We start from the raw sequence: 18,244 nt of genomic DNA on the forward strand, positions 1-18,244 counted from the left end.
ATTTCCTTCCTTGCATTTGTGAAGGTGACTATGTGCCTTTGGCAAACTTTTTCTCTGGATGTAAGACCATCCAACATCCAGTTTAATGAGTACTACTTCTCACCTTTGTACTCCTTTTGCCCATATTCTTTTTTCCTGTAGCTTTCTTTATGGTTAGAAAAGGCAAAGAGAAAAATATTGTTGCCGTTGTCATTATACATCAATATCACATCTGCATTAAAGATAAGGCTGCATACAAAACTGAAATTCACCCCTCACTTGAGAATTCAATAAGTATGATGTAATTTTACCCAGATCTGAATTTTACCTTGTACACCTAAGCTGTATTTTCTAGTCCAATGACATCAGCCTTCTTTCCAAAAATGCTGCTGCAGCATCCTGTATCTTTTCTCTCTATTTCCTGAAAGTGACAGTAATTACTAGCATGATAGCTAATCAACAAAAGCTGATTGCCAGGCACTAATAGCCATGGGTAGTTAAATGGAATCAATTTTTCCCCCTCATCCAGCAACTAAAGATATGAAAGGAAAACAGAGCCGGCAGTCTGTTCACAGGCTGCAATATGTTCACATCCTTAAACTCCTCAGGGTTTTTATTTTGGAAGAGAACATCTACATTCCATCAGAACCAGGTATTTTACAAGACTACTTCTACTATCCTAGATAATAACTAAGACAATAGACAACACTGATAGTGGGCTCTTTCCTGTAAAAATTTGCCCAAGGTCTTAAAGGTTGTAAAGAAATATGGGGTACATTTTCAAAGTGTTCATAATGGTTTAAGCATTTTAAGTAAGTATCCAAAAGAAAAGCATAGGTATTATATGTTCATATTTGAAACAGTAATGCCATCTTGTGGCAATAAGAGAAATTCCATTTTGCATTTCTTAACTTTGTTGATTAGAAATCAATTAAGCCAGATCATTTTGAAAGTATTTATGAATGTTTGTTAGAGGGACAACAAACAGATATAAAATGGAAAAGATCTGTCAAGATTCCTATGACAAATTCTTTTTCTAGCAACTGACAGGATGTAATAAATTTCTATTCTATGTTGAATAGAGCCTGACTTTGTTGCATGAGAAAGTAAAAAAAGGCAGTAAAAAAAAAGTTAGGAATACTTGAGTGCATATTAAAAGTAAGTTTGGGCAAGCAGTGACACAATTCTGAGAATATTTATGAATTTAATTCTCAAGATATCAAACAATATCACAAACTTAATTATAACTAATTAAAAATGAATATACTATTTCCTCACTTCCACTTCTTAGAATCCTGAGTTTTCTCCAAGGCTATGCTCAAAAGTTATCATTTCATCAAAGCTTTCCTTACTTTCCACTTCATGGTATCCTTTCTCCTTTAAATTATTTTATATTTATTTTGGATAAGTTATATATTATCTCTATCCATGCTGTTTCCTACGTGCAAATATAAATTCCTGAAAGTAGATTGCTTCGTTTTTTGTCTATGTATCCCCAGTAGCTAGTATAGTCCCTTGCACACAGTTAGTATTTAAGTGCTTATTAAATACATTAATGAATAATCAAAGACTAGATTAATAGCAATATTCTTGGGGAGGATTCTGGGAAGATAATGTAGTAGGTTGGTAAATTTCAAGCTCTCCTAATTTCCCCAACAAATAGAACAAATTTTCACTTCTAGCCAAACATAGACCCCTAAAAAATCAAGAAGGCTTGAGGCAGACAGGGGTCCTCCTGTTACAACCTGGCAAAATCTGAAGAAAGACCTCAGGCTGGGATTAACCCATGTGAAGTGCAAGCACCTTCGTGCTAGCTCCACATAAGCATCCAGTGGGGACACCTTGAACTAGCTAGATGTGGCTGGACCCTCTGAAGGAACTGCGGAGATTTTCATATTGTTTGTTGACTTGAGTCTGGAAAGACAAAGTTAATATCTGCTGATTGGGAATGCCAGGTCCAGCTGTGCTGCAAATACACAGCAATGGGCAAGAAGAATCAGCACCAGATGAGCACAGAAGCAATGGGGCAGGAGCACTGCTGGCTGTGGGCACTTGCAGAAAAGTTAAACTCTTGATTGGAGGTTTCTGGTCAGAATAAAGATGAAGGAAAGCTTGAGGCACTATCCCCTGCCCCCATTAGAAATGCTTACACTAATACCTCATATTAAAAAAAAAAAAGAACCCCACTATTGAAACATATTATAAGAACAGGGAAGATCAGAATTCATCTTCAGAGGAGGACACTTTAGTTTAAAAAAAAAAAAAGTTTCTACCCCAAAGAGTAGGTGAAATGGCTCCCTGCCCAGAGAGAATTTATAAAAGAACTCAAAAAAGAATTCAAAAACCAAACGAGAGACATTGAGGAAAAACTAAAGAAAAAATTTAAAATTATCCAAGAAAAACAAGAAACTTATGGGAAAAAAAAGTACAGACTCTCAAATATGAAAATAATGCTTTCAAAATTAGAATTGGGCAAGAGAAAGCCAGTGAAGCTATGAAAGACCAAAAAACAACAAAACAGATTATAAAGAAATAGAAAATAAAACAGAATGTGAAATATCTTATAAGAAAAATGACAGATCTGGAGAACACATCAAAAAGAGAAAATATAAGAATAATTGGACTGCCAGAAACTCATGACCAAAAAAAGAATGCTGACACAATAATTCAGGCAGACAATAGAATTGTCATAGAGTGATAGAACTTGAGGGGAAAGTAGAAATAGAAAAAAATCCACCCATCACCACCTCAAAAAAAAATCCTGTGTGGAAAATATATAGAAAGAATATTGCCAAATTTTGAAACCCCCAGATTAAAGAAAAAAAATTCAAGAAACAGGAAAGCATTTTTTTCAAATATGCTAGAGCTATAATTAGAATTGTACAAGACTTATCAGTAGCTACAATAAATTTGCTGGTCCTAGAATCATATCTATCAACAATCAAAAGAACTAGGCCTGTAGCCAAAAATATGAAACAGAATTTAATTAAAGAGGCAGCAAAGATAAATAAGATGAGCAGCAGAAAACCAAAGAACAAGTTCAAATGTATCATTCATAAAGTAAAGTAAAAAAAAAAAAAAAAGATCATTCATAAATATAATTTCTTCTATTAATATATATACTTTCTTGATCTGGTAACTTGTAATATATTTTCAGTCCTCCCTGATGTTCTGCTGGGCACATGATAATGTTATCTTTTATTTTGCTTTATTTTGTTTTGTATTTCTTTTCTGTTTTCCTTTTTTCTTCAAATAAGAAAATAAAAACAAAACAAACAAATAAAAAGCAACAAACTCCTTGTGTCTGGTTTTTCATTTATATATAATAATAGAGAATAATATAGACACACATTAAAGTCATTGTTAATGAAATATAAGTACATCTTAACAGCATTACTAATGAGATATAAACACAGAAAGGCTTTTGTAAGTTGTATTCGATAGCAAGCATACCTTAAACTAAAAACTTCATAGTTTACTACATCTCACTAGTTTTATTATATCGAATGTTGTTTTTATAAGTATATATTTCGATATAATAAAACTCAACCTTCAAAACTTTCCTCCAAAATGGTCTATGTATGTCAAAATCATGAAAAATTCCCTAAAATTTATAACAAAAGAAATGTCCAATAATATCCCAATTGTCAATATTAAATAAAAGATTAAGGGCAGAGATTGGTGGTTTTTATTTTTATGTTGTTGTTGTTTTTTGCCTTTTTTATGTCTCCAACACTTAGCACAGTGAATGGTCCATAGTGAATACTTTTAAAATATTTAATAATTAACTGGTTGATTGAAGCATGCTCAACAAATTTTGATTGCCACTATCATGGTAGATGTCATATGATCATTCAAATTAAAGAACTTTTTCTAGTGATCATGGATTCTAATCTTTTTTGTGACACTCTGGTTAAAGCCAATGAACTCTTCCTGAGAAAGTTTTGTTGCTTGTATTCCCAATTGTCAGAAATCCTAAATCTTAGTTAGAGATCAGAGGGAGAAAAAAAATATATTTTTCCCCTATTGTGGTTGATAGACCACTGAAAATCTATTCAGACACCAGACACTTCCAGGGACCCCATGTTAAGAACTCCTACTATCGAGGGTAAGGTTCATTATTCCATACATACAAATATATATATATATATATATATATATATATATATATATATACATATAGACAGATGGCATAGGTATGAGTTAAATATAAAGGGATAATGTGTAAAAATATAAGATTAAGTGATGGGAGATGAAAGTTCTAGAAGAAAGGGAAAAGGAGAGGTAGAATTGGGTAAGGTATCAACTATAAAAAAAAGAAATTTAAAGTTTTTACAGGGGAGGGAAAACAGAGGCGTTAAAGGGTTATGAGTGAATGTTGGTCTCATCAGAACTGGCCCCAAAATGGAATAACATACACACTTAATTGGGTATAGAAATTTCTTACTCCACAGGAAAGTAGAAAGGGAATAAGAGAAGGGGCAGTGATAGAAGGGAAGGCAGACTGGACGAGAGTACTCAGAAGCAAAACATTTTTGAGAAGGAGCAGGGTGAAAGGAGAGAGTGCATCATAGCATAAACATGGGTGGGGATAGAATGGAAATAAATACATTTAGAAACTGTGACTTTGAAAAAAATACAAAGCAAATTTCTCTTATAAAGGCTTTATTTCATTGTGCATACCCTTTGATCCAGCAGTGTTTCTATTGGGCTTATATCCCAAAGAAATACTAAAGAAGGGAAAGGGATCTGTATGTGCCAAAATGTTTGTAGCAGCCCTGTTTGTAGTGGCTAGAAACTGGAAAATGAATGGATGCCCATCATTTGGAGAATGGCTGGGTAAATTGTGGTATATGAATGTTATGGAATATTATTGTTCTGTAAGAAATGACCAGCAGGATGAATACAGAGAGGACTGGCGAGACTTACATGAACTGATGCTAAGTGAAATGAGCAGAACCAGGAGATCATTATACACTTCAACAACAATATTGTATGAGGACATATTTTGATGGAAGTGGATTTCTTTGATAAAGAGACCTAACTGAGTTTCAATTGGTAAATGACGGACAGAAGCAGCTACACCCAAAGAAAGAACACTGGGAAACGAATGTGAACTATCTGCATTTTTGTTTTTCTTCCCGGGTTATTTATACCTTCTGAATCCAATTCTCCCTGTGAAACAAGAGAACTGTTCGGTTCTGCAAACATATATTGTATCTAGGATATACTGCAACATATCCAATATATATAGGACTGCTTGCCATCTAGGGGAGGGGGTGGAGGGAGGGAGGGGAAAAATCGGAACAGAAACGAGTGCAAGGGATAATGTTGTAAAAAAAATTACCCTGGCATGGATTCTGTCAATATAAAGTAATTATTAAATAAAAATTAAAAAAAAAAAAGTGAGTGCAAGAGATAATGCTGTAAAAAATTACTCTGCCATGGGTTCTGTCAATAAAAAGTTATTTTAAAAAAATAAAATAAAGGCTTTGTTTCTCAAATATATGGAGAGTTGAACTTAATTTATGAGAAAAGGAGCCATTCCACAATTGATAAATAATCAAAAGCTATGAACAGTTTTCAAATAAAATAAAGCTATTTTTAACTATATTTAAAAAAAAAAAAAACATTCCCCAACCCACTCTTGACTACAAAAATGCAAATTGAAATAATTCTGAGATACTATCTCATGCCTATTAGATTGGCTAATAGGACAGAAAAGGAAAATGACAAATGGTTGAGGGAATTTGGGGAAAATAAGATATTAATACAGTGTTGTGAACTGATTCAGCTGTTTTGCAGAGCAGTTTGGAACTATGCATAAAGAGTTATATAGAGTCATGCATGTCCTTTGACCTAACTAGCCCCACTTATGGATCTGTATTCCAAAGGACATTAAATAAAGTGGGAAAGTGATCCTATGTGTGGGGATATTTATAGCAGCTTATTTTCTAGGGACATAGAATTGACAATTGAGGGGATGCTCATCAACTGGTAAATGACTGAACAAATTGTGGTGTGCTATTGTGATGGAATACTGTTGAACTATGGGAAAAAATAAAACAGAATTCTCTTACAGACATCTGAAAACATTTACATGAGCTGATGCAAAGTGAAGGTTACTGTGTACAAAGTAAGAGCAATATTGTAAGATGATTAACTGTGAATGACTTAGCTTAGCTATTCTCAAAAATACAATGATCCAAGACAATTCTGAAGAACTTTTGATGAAAAATTCTATCATACACTGAGACAGAATGATAGATGTCTGAATACAGATTGAATCATACTTTTTTTTTACTGTATTATTCTTGAGGGGTTTTTTTATTCTATGTTTTTCTTTGACAAGATGACTATTAACGGAAATTTTTTTGTATGTATACATACATATAACCTGTATATAATTGCTTGCCTTCTCACCAAGAGATTGCGAAGGGAAGAAATGAAACAATTTGAAACTCAAGGCTTTAAAAATGAATATTAAAAATTGGCATTTGCATGTAGCAGGAAAAAAATAAAATCCTAAATAATAAGGGAGAAAGAAAAAGCTGAACAAAATGGAACAGCCACAAAAACATGCAAAAAGGTGAAAATAGTATGTTTCACTATGCATTCAGACTCCACAATTTTTCCTTTGACCAGAGTCAGCACTTCTCATCATCAGTCCCTTGGAATTTTATTGAGTGATTGCATTGCTAAGTCTATCATAGTTAATCACTGAACAATGTTATTACTGTTTGGTGTTCTCCTGGTTTTGCTCACTTCACTCAGCATAAGTTCATTAAGATTTTCCAGGTTTATTTGAAATCCACCTGCTCATCATTTCTTATAATACAATAGTATTCCTTTACATTCATCGAGGACAACTTGTTCAGCCATTTAGCAATTGATGGGCATCCCCTCAATTTCCAATTTTTTGCCACCATAAAAAGAGCTGCTATAAATGTTTGTACATATGGATCCTTTTTCCCTTTTCCATGATCTCTTTGAGATACAGACTTTGTAATGATATGCACAGGGTATGCACAGTTTGATTGCCCTTTGGGAAGAGTTCCAAACTGGTCTCCAGAATAGTTGAATCAGTCATAATTCCACTGGCAATATATTAATAAGTTTTTCAATTTTCCTATATCTGACTCCAACATTCATCATTTTCCCTCTCTGACATATTAGCCAGTTTGATACCTCAGAGGTTTGATACATCAGAATTATTTTAATTTGTATTGCTTTAATCAATAGTGATTTAGAGCATTTTTTTCATATGAATATAGATAGCTTTAATTTTTTACTAACTAAAATTGTCTGTTTATATCCTTTCATTATTTATTAATTGAAAATATATTCTTATTGATATATTTTTATCAATTTGACTCAGTTCCTCAAATAGTTGAGAAATGAGGTCTTTATAAGACACACTTGTATAACAGTTGTTTCCCATCTTTCTGCTTTCCTTCCTATCTTGGTTGCATTGATTTTGTTTGTATAGAAAAATTTTAATATAATATAATCAACATTATTCATTTGACATTTCTTAAATTTTTTCAGTGTTTTAGTTGGTCAAAAATTCTTCTGTTTACTGTAGATCTGACAGGTAAACTATTCCTTGCTCTACTGAATTGCTTATGGTATCACTATCCATGTCTAAATCATATGCTCATTTTCAATTTATTATAATATATAGTGTGAGATGTTAGCTTATGCCTAGTTTAAGCTATATTAGTTTCCTATTTTCTCAACAATTTTTATCAAATAAAGAGTTCTTTTTTTCTAGAATCTGGAATCTTTGCACTTAAACACTAAATTGCCTTTTTTATTGTGGTAGCTCAGTCTACCCCTGAGCAATTGACATTTTTTATATTGTTTAAATCTGACTTCATTTATGTGAAAAGTATTTTGTATCCCCAATTGATAAATCATCAAAGAATCCATAAAGACAATTTCCAAATGAAAAAATTAAAGTCAACTATAGTCATATGAAAAAAAAATTCTAAATCACCATTGATTAGAAAAATGCAAATTAAAACAACTCTGAGGTACTACCTCACATATATCACACTGGTTAAAATAGCAGGAAAAGATAATGGTAAATGTTTGAGGGAATGTGGGAAAACTGGGACACTAATTCATTGTTGAAGAAGTTGTGAAATGACCCAAACATTTTGGAGAGCAATTTGGAACTATGCCCAAAGGGTCATAACATTGCATATCCTTTGATCTAGCAATGACATTTCTGGATCCATATCCCAAAGAGATCACAAAAGGAGAGAAAAGGACCTACATGTGCAAAAAATGTTGGTAGCAACTCTTTTTATGATAACAAAGAATTAAAAATTGAGTGGATGTCCATTATTTGGAGATGAAAAAAATTATGGCCAATAAAAGTAATGAAAAAATATGATTCTATAAAAAATGCTGAACAGGCTGATTCCAGAAAAGTCTGGAAATGTTTACAGAAACTGATGTTAAGTGAAGTAAGCAGAACCAGTGCAACATACACTGTAAAAACAAGATTATGTGATGATCAACTATGATGGCCTTAGCTCTTCTTAGCAATACAGTGATCCAAAACAATTCCAATAGACTTGGAAAGGAAAACGTCATCCACTCCCAGAAAAAGAACTATGGAGCTTGAAGACATGTCACAACCTAATAATTTCACCTTTTTCCCCTTTCACATGTTTTTCTCCTTTTGTTCTCATTTTCTTTCCCAATATGAATCATGGAAATATGTTAAAATGTATTGTACATGTATAACCTATATCAGATTGCTTGCCATCTTGGGGAGAAAAGAGATAAGGGAGGGAAGGAGAAAAAATAGAATTCAAAACCTTGCAGATTTCAAAAACCTTTCAAAATGAGCATGAAAACCTTTATATGCAATTGGGAAAATATTATACTATTAAAATAAAGCAAAGTAAGAAAAATATTTTGTAATTGTGTTCATATAGTTCCTCAGTTTATCTTGGCAAGTAGACTCACAAATATTTCATATTGTCAATAAATATTTTAAATGGAATTTCTTTTTCTATCTCTTGCTGCTAGAATTTCTTGGGAACATATGTAAATGCCAATGATTTATGTAGGTTTATTTTATATTCTGCAATTTTCCAAAGTTATTAATTCAATATTCATTTCATCTAGATTATCAAATTTATTAGTATACAACTGGACAAAATAATTCCTAATTATGGTTTCTCCAAAGGGTTATCCTTTTCAATTTTGATACTAGTAATTTGTTTTTTTTCTTCTTTTTAAATCATATTAACCAAAGATCAATCTATTTTATTGCATATATATATTTATAACCAGCTTTCAGTCTTATTAGTTCAATGTTTTCTTGCTTTCTATTTTATTAATCTCTTCTTTCTATTTCAGGATATTGAATTTGGTATTTAATTGTGGTTTTTAATTTGTTCTTTTTATGACTTTTAAAACTGCATGCCCAATATGCTTTTTCCCTTTTTTATTCATGTAAACACTCAAAGTTACAAAATTTCCCCTAAATGCTGCTTTGGCTGCATCTCTTAAATTTTTATAAGTTGTGTCATTATTGTCATTCTTTTTGAGGAAATTATTGTTTTTTTCTATAATTTGTAGTTTGATCCACTCATTCTTTAAGATTAGATTATTTAATTTCCAATTAATTTTTGTTCTATTTTTATATGATCCTTTATTAAATGTAATTTATTTCATCATAATCTAAGAAGTATGTATTCAATAGTTCTGTCTTTCTGCATTTGAATATAAGATTGTTTTTGTGTAAATGTCACATATCACTGAGACAAAGCTTTGAAGATATAGTTTCTTTCCTTGTCTCTTTTATTTAGATCTATTTTCACTTTTGTTCTGTCTGAAATCAAAATTTCTATGCTTCCTTTTTTTTTTATTTCAGCTGAAGCAGAATATATTTTTCTCCAGTCTTTTACTTTTATTCTGTGTGTATCTCTCTATTTCAAACATGCTTCTTGTAAATAATGTAATGGATTTTTTCCCCCTCTTCTATCTGCTTTCATTTTATCAGAAAGCTCATCCCATTTACATGCACAGTTATGATTAGTGTATATTTCCTTCCATCCTATTTTATCCTATTTATGCTTTTCTCTTTCCTCTTTTTCCTACTTATGTTTTGCTTGTATCTACTGCTTTCCTCAGTGTGCCCTCCTTTCTGTCAGCCCTACTCTTTTTCCCCTTTCCCCTCCTTCTTCCTTAGAGAATAAGATGAACTTCTTTGCCTAGTTGAATGTGCATGTTGTTCCCATTTTGAGCTAAATACTGAGTGTTAGGTTCAAACAATATTCACCCCCTCTCTTCTTTCCTTATATTGTAATAGTTCTTCCATGCCTTTTCATTTACCCCATTCTGCCTCTCTTTTTTCTCTACATTTCTTTTTTCCATCCCTTAATTATTTTTTTGACATCACATCAAACTCAACTTATACCCATACCCTCTGTCAAAGCATGTTCCCTCTAACTGCCCTAATTGAGATACAGTTCTTACAATATTTTCTTCTTGACCTGATAGTTCTAGAATTTGCTTACATTTTTCCTTGGAGTTTTCATTTTGGGATTACTTTCAGGAAGTGATCAGTTAAGTGACTTGGCCAGAATACACATCTAGGAAGTATTAAATGTCTGAGGTCAGCTTTGAACTCGGGGCCTCCTGACTTCAGAGCAGGTGATCTAACCACTGCACCACCTACCTGCCCCCAGTTATTCTTTCAATAATTATTTTACTTTCTTGTGCAAGAATATGAGAAAAGTTTTCCTTCATAATTTCTGGAAAGATGCTGCTCAGTCCTTTTTTAAATTGATCATAGGCTTTTAGGTAGTTTAATAATTGTTAAATTATTTCTCTTGGATCTATTTTTCAGGTCAGATGTTTTTAACAATGAGGTATTTTGCATTTTCTTCTATTTTTCATTCTTTTGATTTTTGTTTAACTGATTTTTTGATGTTTCATAGAGTCATTCACTTTTTCTTTACCAATCATAATTTTTAAGGAATTATTTTCTTTGGTTAGCTTTCCTTTTCCATTTGATCAGTTCTATTTTTAAGGACTTATTTCATTCAGTCAATTTTTGTGCTTCCTTTTCCAAGCTGTTGATTCTTTTTTTTTTTTAATAATTCTTCTGCATAACATTTCTTTTCTCAATCTTTCTTCTCTCTCTCTTACTTGATTTTTAAAATTCTTTTTGAACTTCTCCAAGAAGACTTTTTGGGCTTAAAACCAAATCATATCCCACTTTGAGGCTTTGCATGTAGACATTTTGATATTGTTCTCTTCTTAGTTATAGTTGTTTTCTATGCTATTTTTTATTTGTTGCTCAATTGTTGCTTTTTTAAGTTGCAGTTCTGCTTCTAGGATATAGGGGGCTCTATCCCATTCTTGAGGACCAACAGTCTGGCTTTTTGCCCCAAGCCTTGTGAGGCTGGCAGTTTGTCCACTTTGCTAAGGTTACCAGGTCTAGTGGTGTCTGTTGTGCCCTTGGTTCTGAAGCTGGCAGTTTACTTGGTGGGCTTGGGCTGGAGGCTGTTGGCCTTCGGTTGTTAAAGGCTGGACTAGCTTTCTGGAGGATCTCTTCATCTTTAGATGGAGAAGCAATGAAGGCAGGAGAGCCACAAGGATGGTCAAAGTTGGAGTCCTGAGCCTTTTCTGTGAATGTGGCTGAGAGATTCATTCCTAATCTCTTAATACTTCAGTTCCATTACATCACTACAGCAACTGACTGTGCAACAATTACATCACCATGTCACATTAAGTATATGTTTAAAGAATCATTATCTCACACTAAGTGTTTAACTATAAGCACCCTGCTGTCCTTAATTCAAGTACATCTTTTCAGATCTGAACCTATAACATAGAGATTTTTCTGATCTCTTCAGTGACTAAGAGCCTTCTACTGGGCCTGGATTCAATCTGTGGTGAGCTGTGCTCCCCTTTTACCAAAGTGAGACAGACATTTCTTGAAGTCTTAAGATCTCTTGGGCTAGAAAATTGTTTCACTCCATGTTTTTGTGGATTTTGTTGCTCCAAAATTCTTTTAAGGATTTGCTTAATGCTGTTTTAAAGGAAAACTGGGGAGAATGCAGGAAACTTCCTAATTTCTCTCTGCCACCTTCACCTCTGTTAATCTTTCAAGGACTACATGTAATAACATAATTTTAATATCTATGTGGAAGAGAATATTGAAGAAGAGAACCTTTACGGTGGCATTTTGCTCCAACAAAATTATTTTCAAATAAATAAATTTAAATAAATTAAATAATTATTTTTAAATAAAAAGTATTTTTGTTAACTTAGCAATCAATAATCCATGGTATTATATTCACTCAGTCTTGCAATGTTGAAAAGTAATAGAACTATATGAGTATGGGAATTAAGCTATGTAGTTATTTTCTTTTAGCTAAAAAAAAGCAGTTCCAGATGAGGAGTAGAGGACTGCAAACAAGAGGGAGACACTTGATGATCTAAGAATTATGATGAGTATAATCATTTAGTTTAGCCTAAAATTGAGCATTTTAGGGAAAATGAGGAATACTTTATATTCAGACTAAATCCCCAATAGAGGAATAATCTAAATATTTTTAAAACTCATAAAATTCTCTAAGAATTTCCTTTGTGGGTTTTTTTACTTCCATCTAAGAACATACCATTATTTATTTTTCTAATGTAAAAAGCTGAAATCTAAACTGAATGTGAACAATCCATTTGAAGTAAAGAAATACATTTTTTTCAGAAATTAAACATAAAAATGATACCATAACATTCATTTTCAGAGATCTGTCATGAAAACATGAAAACTATGACTTAAAAATCCAGAAATTTAAAAAAAAATTAAACTTATTGGAAGGAAGTTTGTATAATTTTTTAAATGTTTATGCTTTTTATTTGGACTGAGGATCAGAATAATTTTGTAACACCTATGCTAATATTCAATTCAAATATATTCAAGTCATGATGCTAGGTGTTAATGATAAAAAGAAGTCAAATGTAGTGACATCCCTATCCAACTATTTATTACACAGGGCAGAATGTGAAAAGTACAAAAGAAAAGTTCAAGTAAAGTGCTATAAGAAACGTTAAAAGGGTTCACTCATAACTGGAAGAAGCCAAGAAAGTCATGAGGTAGGATATGTCATTAGAGTAGTTTTCAAGTAAAAGAAGGATTTCAACAAGCAAAGATGGGATAGGGAAGCAATAAAGGGTAATTTATACCGAAAAGTTATACAACTGTCTTATACCTTACCCATTCATTTATCTATTCCAGTTTGGAATAATCTTTTGGGTTCTATGCTCCACAGGCATAGTTTTAGAAAATAAACATCACTCTTACAGAACAATGATGCATCGTAGTACACCTTTGATGATTAAACATATGTAAATACATCCTGTTATCAATTAATTTTGATAAATGAATAGAAATGAAATTGGCAGAAATAATTATGGCTTTGTTTACAAAAAGACAAATAGCTTTTACATTAAAATTTGCATAAGCATAGTTATAATATTCATTATCATAGTTTTATTTGCAATTCTAAATTGTTCCATATTATTTTAAGTTGTATACCTTTCCACTGACAAGTTTTATTGTGAAATATGATATTGTTGTGTCTTTGCCCAAGAAACCAGCTTGCAGAGCTAAAGGATGAGAAGTGGGTTCATTTATGCATGTAGGTTACAAACATTTGCCAGAATCTATCTGATTATTTCAATTCCCTGCTTACAGCAAGATGACCATCTGCTCTGTCATCAGAAGTGATCTTATTCTAAAAACAGAATCAAAAGATCACCTGTCTTGGCTTGATTATAAACAGTACTTTAATGGCATCCATCTGGAGCTGTGATCAGTCATCTAAAACAGGTAAACGGTCACTAAGTGCCAAACGAGGATCTGGAGACACAGTTAACAATTGTAATTTTTCTCCCCAGTTTGTATTCAAGGAGTAACATAATATCTCTCAGAATTTAAAGAAAAAAATGATTTGTAATTTTTTAAAATCTCTCTTGCCTTACAGTAAAAACATGTGATTTACCATAAAAATAGATATGATAAAATAATAAATGTTTCTAAAACATCCTAGAATTCATGTGATCTATTAACAAAATCTCCATTTCCCCCCTCCAAAAGAAAGAAAAGTCACATTGAATTTGGTTAACTAAATTGACTTTTCTTATTGGTTCTATTTCTTTATCCATGTTGTGCAATAGTTGTTGCAAAATTAAACAGAATGGGATTATAAACAATCCAAATATTTTAATAAGACACTCAGAAACACTGCTATTCATCATTTTATGTGAATATTTTCTTTTATATATTGTCTATTTTTTGCTTGAAATATTTAAATTTAATATATTAGATCTAAATCTTGCAAATTATGCAAAAAGACAAGTTGATCTATTTCATTTCTTACTAAATTTGGTTTAAGTTATCTACTTCAGATCATCTACTAACCAGTTCAAAATATTCTTACCATCTTCCCTTCATATCCTTCATAATCTTTTCCTTTTCCAGTGCTTTCTGTTTTTTGTCTTTGGAGTGTTTTTGCTTTCTTTTTGTTTTCCCCTCTTTCCCTACTTTTCTTTATAAGAAAAAGTTCTGAAAAATACTGGTTGTGTGAATAAGTAAATTAATCATTCATTTAGTGTTAGCAACTATCAGGCTATACATTGTAGAGAATATACTAATCAACAACAGTGGAGGAAGTGTCTTAGTTTGGGAATTCATTACACAAATTATATCATAGATCCAGACCCTAACTGTCCTAAAAATGAAAGCTCAAAGTAGTGGAGAACAGGTATGGTTGATATTGCTGTGAGTAAATGGAGCAGAGGGGAAAATGGATTATCAAAGTTGGTATAATGATGAGACTTTGGAAAATACTCATTTCTTTTTTTCCCTCACATCAGTGTTTGATTGAGCTAAAGATTACATATAAAAGCATACACACATAAATAGACACACACATATATCAAGATGAGAGAGAGAGAAAGAAAAAGAACAGAGAAAGAAAGAATTCACTCAATCAATAAAGAAAAATTCATTAAATGCTTACTATGTGTCAGGAACTGAGCTACAGCCTGAGTATACAAAAAAAAGCAAAAGACTATTCCCCCTGTCATTGTTAAGACGATTACAATCTAATGGAGACCACATGCAAACAAATATATGCAAAACAAGCCAAAAATAAAAGATGGAAAGCACTGAAATCAAAAAGTGTTAGAAAAAAAAGTTGGAAAAAACCAGAAGTTAGTAGTTAAAAGTAGAGGAGGAAGAGAATTCTACTTATTATGTGTCAGGCATTGTGCTAAGCATTGGGATTATAAATTAAAGCATGACTCCTCTGCAATTCAAGAAGCTTGCATTTTAGTGAAAAACTAAAGAATAAATAGAAGTTTGATGGTGTGGTTTGAGAAAAGACATAAAACCTCAGTTCTGTGAAATGTAAGGCAACAGATCATCTTTTAAGATCCTAGAGATTCTAGGCAAAATCTGATAGAACACTAAGCCAATCCAATAAACATTTAGTAAGTGTCTCTGATGTGTTAAATGCTAGGGGTATAATTAATTATAAAGAAAAACAATCTTTGTTTTGTGGAAAGAAGGTAAGAAAGGAAAAAGAGGCAGGAAAGTGAAAGAAAGACACCAAGGAGATATTATGTTCCATGGAGTTGAAACCAGACCGGGCAGCAGATGCATAATAGAATAAGCTGAAAAGTCCAGTTTCTGCTCTCTTTGAAGAAAATAGGGAAAACCATCAGACCATATGGGTATGACCTAAATAATACCCCTTATGAATGTTAATTGGAGGTGATGAAAGATTTAAGGGGTTAGATCGAGGAGAGAGAGAAAACCTAAAGAACTATGGGCAGAGGTTTAAAATATTGTATAGGAGGAAGCAAGCAAAAAAAATTCCAAAGGGGAAAAAAAGACCAAGAAAGCAAATGGTTGTATGATGAGATTTTACAAACAGCTGGGAAAGCAAAAGAGAAAGGAGAATTGGAAAGATATAACCACGAAATGCAGAATTCCAAAGAATAACAAGGAGATAAAAGGTTTTCTTAAGTGAGAATGCAAAAAATAGAGGAAAACCATACAATGAGAAAGATGAAATCTTTTCAAGAAAATTAAAAACATGAAGGGAATATTTTATGCAAAAATGGGCATAAAAAGACAAAAAATAATAAGTACTTGGAAGCAGAGAGATTAAGAAAAGATGACAAAATTAAATGATAAAACTATACAGTGAAGATCTTGGATGGTATGGTTACTAATCTAGAATCAGACATCCTGAAAAATGGAGTCAAGTGGGCCTTAGAAAGCATAACCACAATAAAGCTAGTAAAGGTAATGGATTTCTAGTTGAGCTATTTAAAATTTAAAAAAAAAATGTTAAAATGTTGCACTCAATATGCCAGCAAATTTGGTAAACTCAAAAGTGGCCGCTGAACTGGAAAAGATGTTTGTGTTCCAATCCTAAAGAAGGGCAATGCCGAAGAACGTTCAAATTACTGAACAATTGTCATTCCACATGGCAAAAAGATTATGCTTACGATTCTGTAAAATACACTTCACCAAATATATAAACTGAGACTTACCAGAAAAGCAGGTTGACTTTTGAAGAGACACAGGTTCTAGAGACCAAATTGCCAATAATCAGTGCATTGTGGAGAAAACAAGAGAGCTTCAGGAAAAAAAAATTTGCTTCATTCATTACATGAAAGCCTTCAACATTGTAGATCATAACAAAAAATGTTAAGTTCTTGAAGAGATAGGAATATCAGATCATCTTAATTGTCTTCTGAGGAAATTGAGGACCACAAGTCAATACTTAAAAAAATTAATTCAGGCTATTTATTAAAAGTCAAATGCTGAAGCTGAAGCTTAAATATTTGGCCACATAATGAAAAGATGGGACTCATTTAAAGACCTTGATGTTTGGAAAGATTTGAAGCAAAAGGAGAAGAGAATGACAGAAGATGAAATGGAGAGATTGAGAGATAATATTGTGGAAGCCACAAACATAATCTTGGACAGATTTCAGGAAATAGTGGAGGACAGAAGGGCCTGGCATGCTGTGGTCCATGGGGTCACAAAGAGTTGGACAGAACTGAAAGACTAAACAACAAAAAAGAACAAAAAGACTAAACAACTTGCACTGGGAACAAGTTGGTTTTCCACTCGCTAGTCTTCTAGTCAGAAGGAAAAGGAGATTCAAGGAGGTAGTATCCACTCAAAGTTTGAGTTGCCCCATGGTGATGAGATTAAAGGAGAGGAGTTTAACCTGAGAGGGGCATCTTATTGAAACCAAGTAGACTAGCAGATGCAGAGTGGGAGATGAAGAAAATAATAATTATGGCAAGAATCCAAGTAGTAAGATTTGGGAATATTGACCCAGATGTTTGACAGTAATAAGGGATTAAACCAGAAAACTTCGGCAAAATAAAAGACTGAACTTAGTCACTAAGTAAAGCAGAGCCTATCCAGATTACACAGTAATATATAGAAACAGTATTAACCTTAAGCAAAATTTCCCAATCCACAAACTAAGCTTTTCTTCCTCCATTAGACTAGAAGCTTCTTGAAGGCAGAGATACTCTTTTCTCCTTTTTTTGTATCCCCAAGGCTTAGCTACTTGGGACATAGTAAGCACTAAATAAATGTTAATTATTAGATCTACAAATAAGTAGAAAAAAAGATAAACAAAATGAATAAATACTTTGGGCAAAGAAAAGCCTGAAGTGTAATCCCAGAAGAAAAAAGTAAATTCACAAATTCAAACAGCATCTCAAAGAAAATTGCCCTCAAAACTAGAAAGGTATGTGTTTCTACAGAGCCTATATCACAAAGAGATCATAAAAAAGGCAAAAGGACCCATTTATGCAAAAATGTTTGTAGCAGCTCTTTTTGTAGTGTCAAGGAACTGGAAATTGAGTGGATGCCCATCAGTTGGAAAATGGCCAAATAAGTTATGATATATGAATGTTATAGAATATTATTGTTCCATAAGAAATGAGCAGCAGGATGATTTCAGAAAGGCCTGGAGAGACTTATATGAACTGATGCTAAGTGAAATGAGTACAACCAAGAAAACACTATACATGGAAGCAAGAAGATTGTGTGATGATTAATTCGGATGGACGAGGCTCCTTTCAACAGAGAGGTGATTCAAGCCAGTTGCAATGGTCTTGTGATGGAGAGAGAGCCATCTGCACCTAGAGAGAAGATAGTGGGTACTGAGTGTGGATCACAACATAGTATTTT

The sequence above is a fragment of the Antechinus flavipes genome, chromosome 4, assembly GCF_016432865.1.
Source record: "Antechinus flavipes isolate AdamAnt ecotype Samford, QLD, Australia chromosome 4, AdamAnt_v2, whole genome shotgun sequence".
NCBI classification, from domain to species: Eukaryota; Metazoa; Chordata; class Mammalia; order Dasyuromorphia; family Dasyuridae; genus Antechinus; species Antechinus flavipes.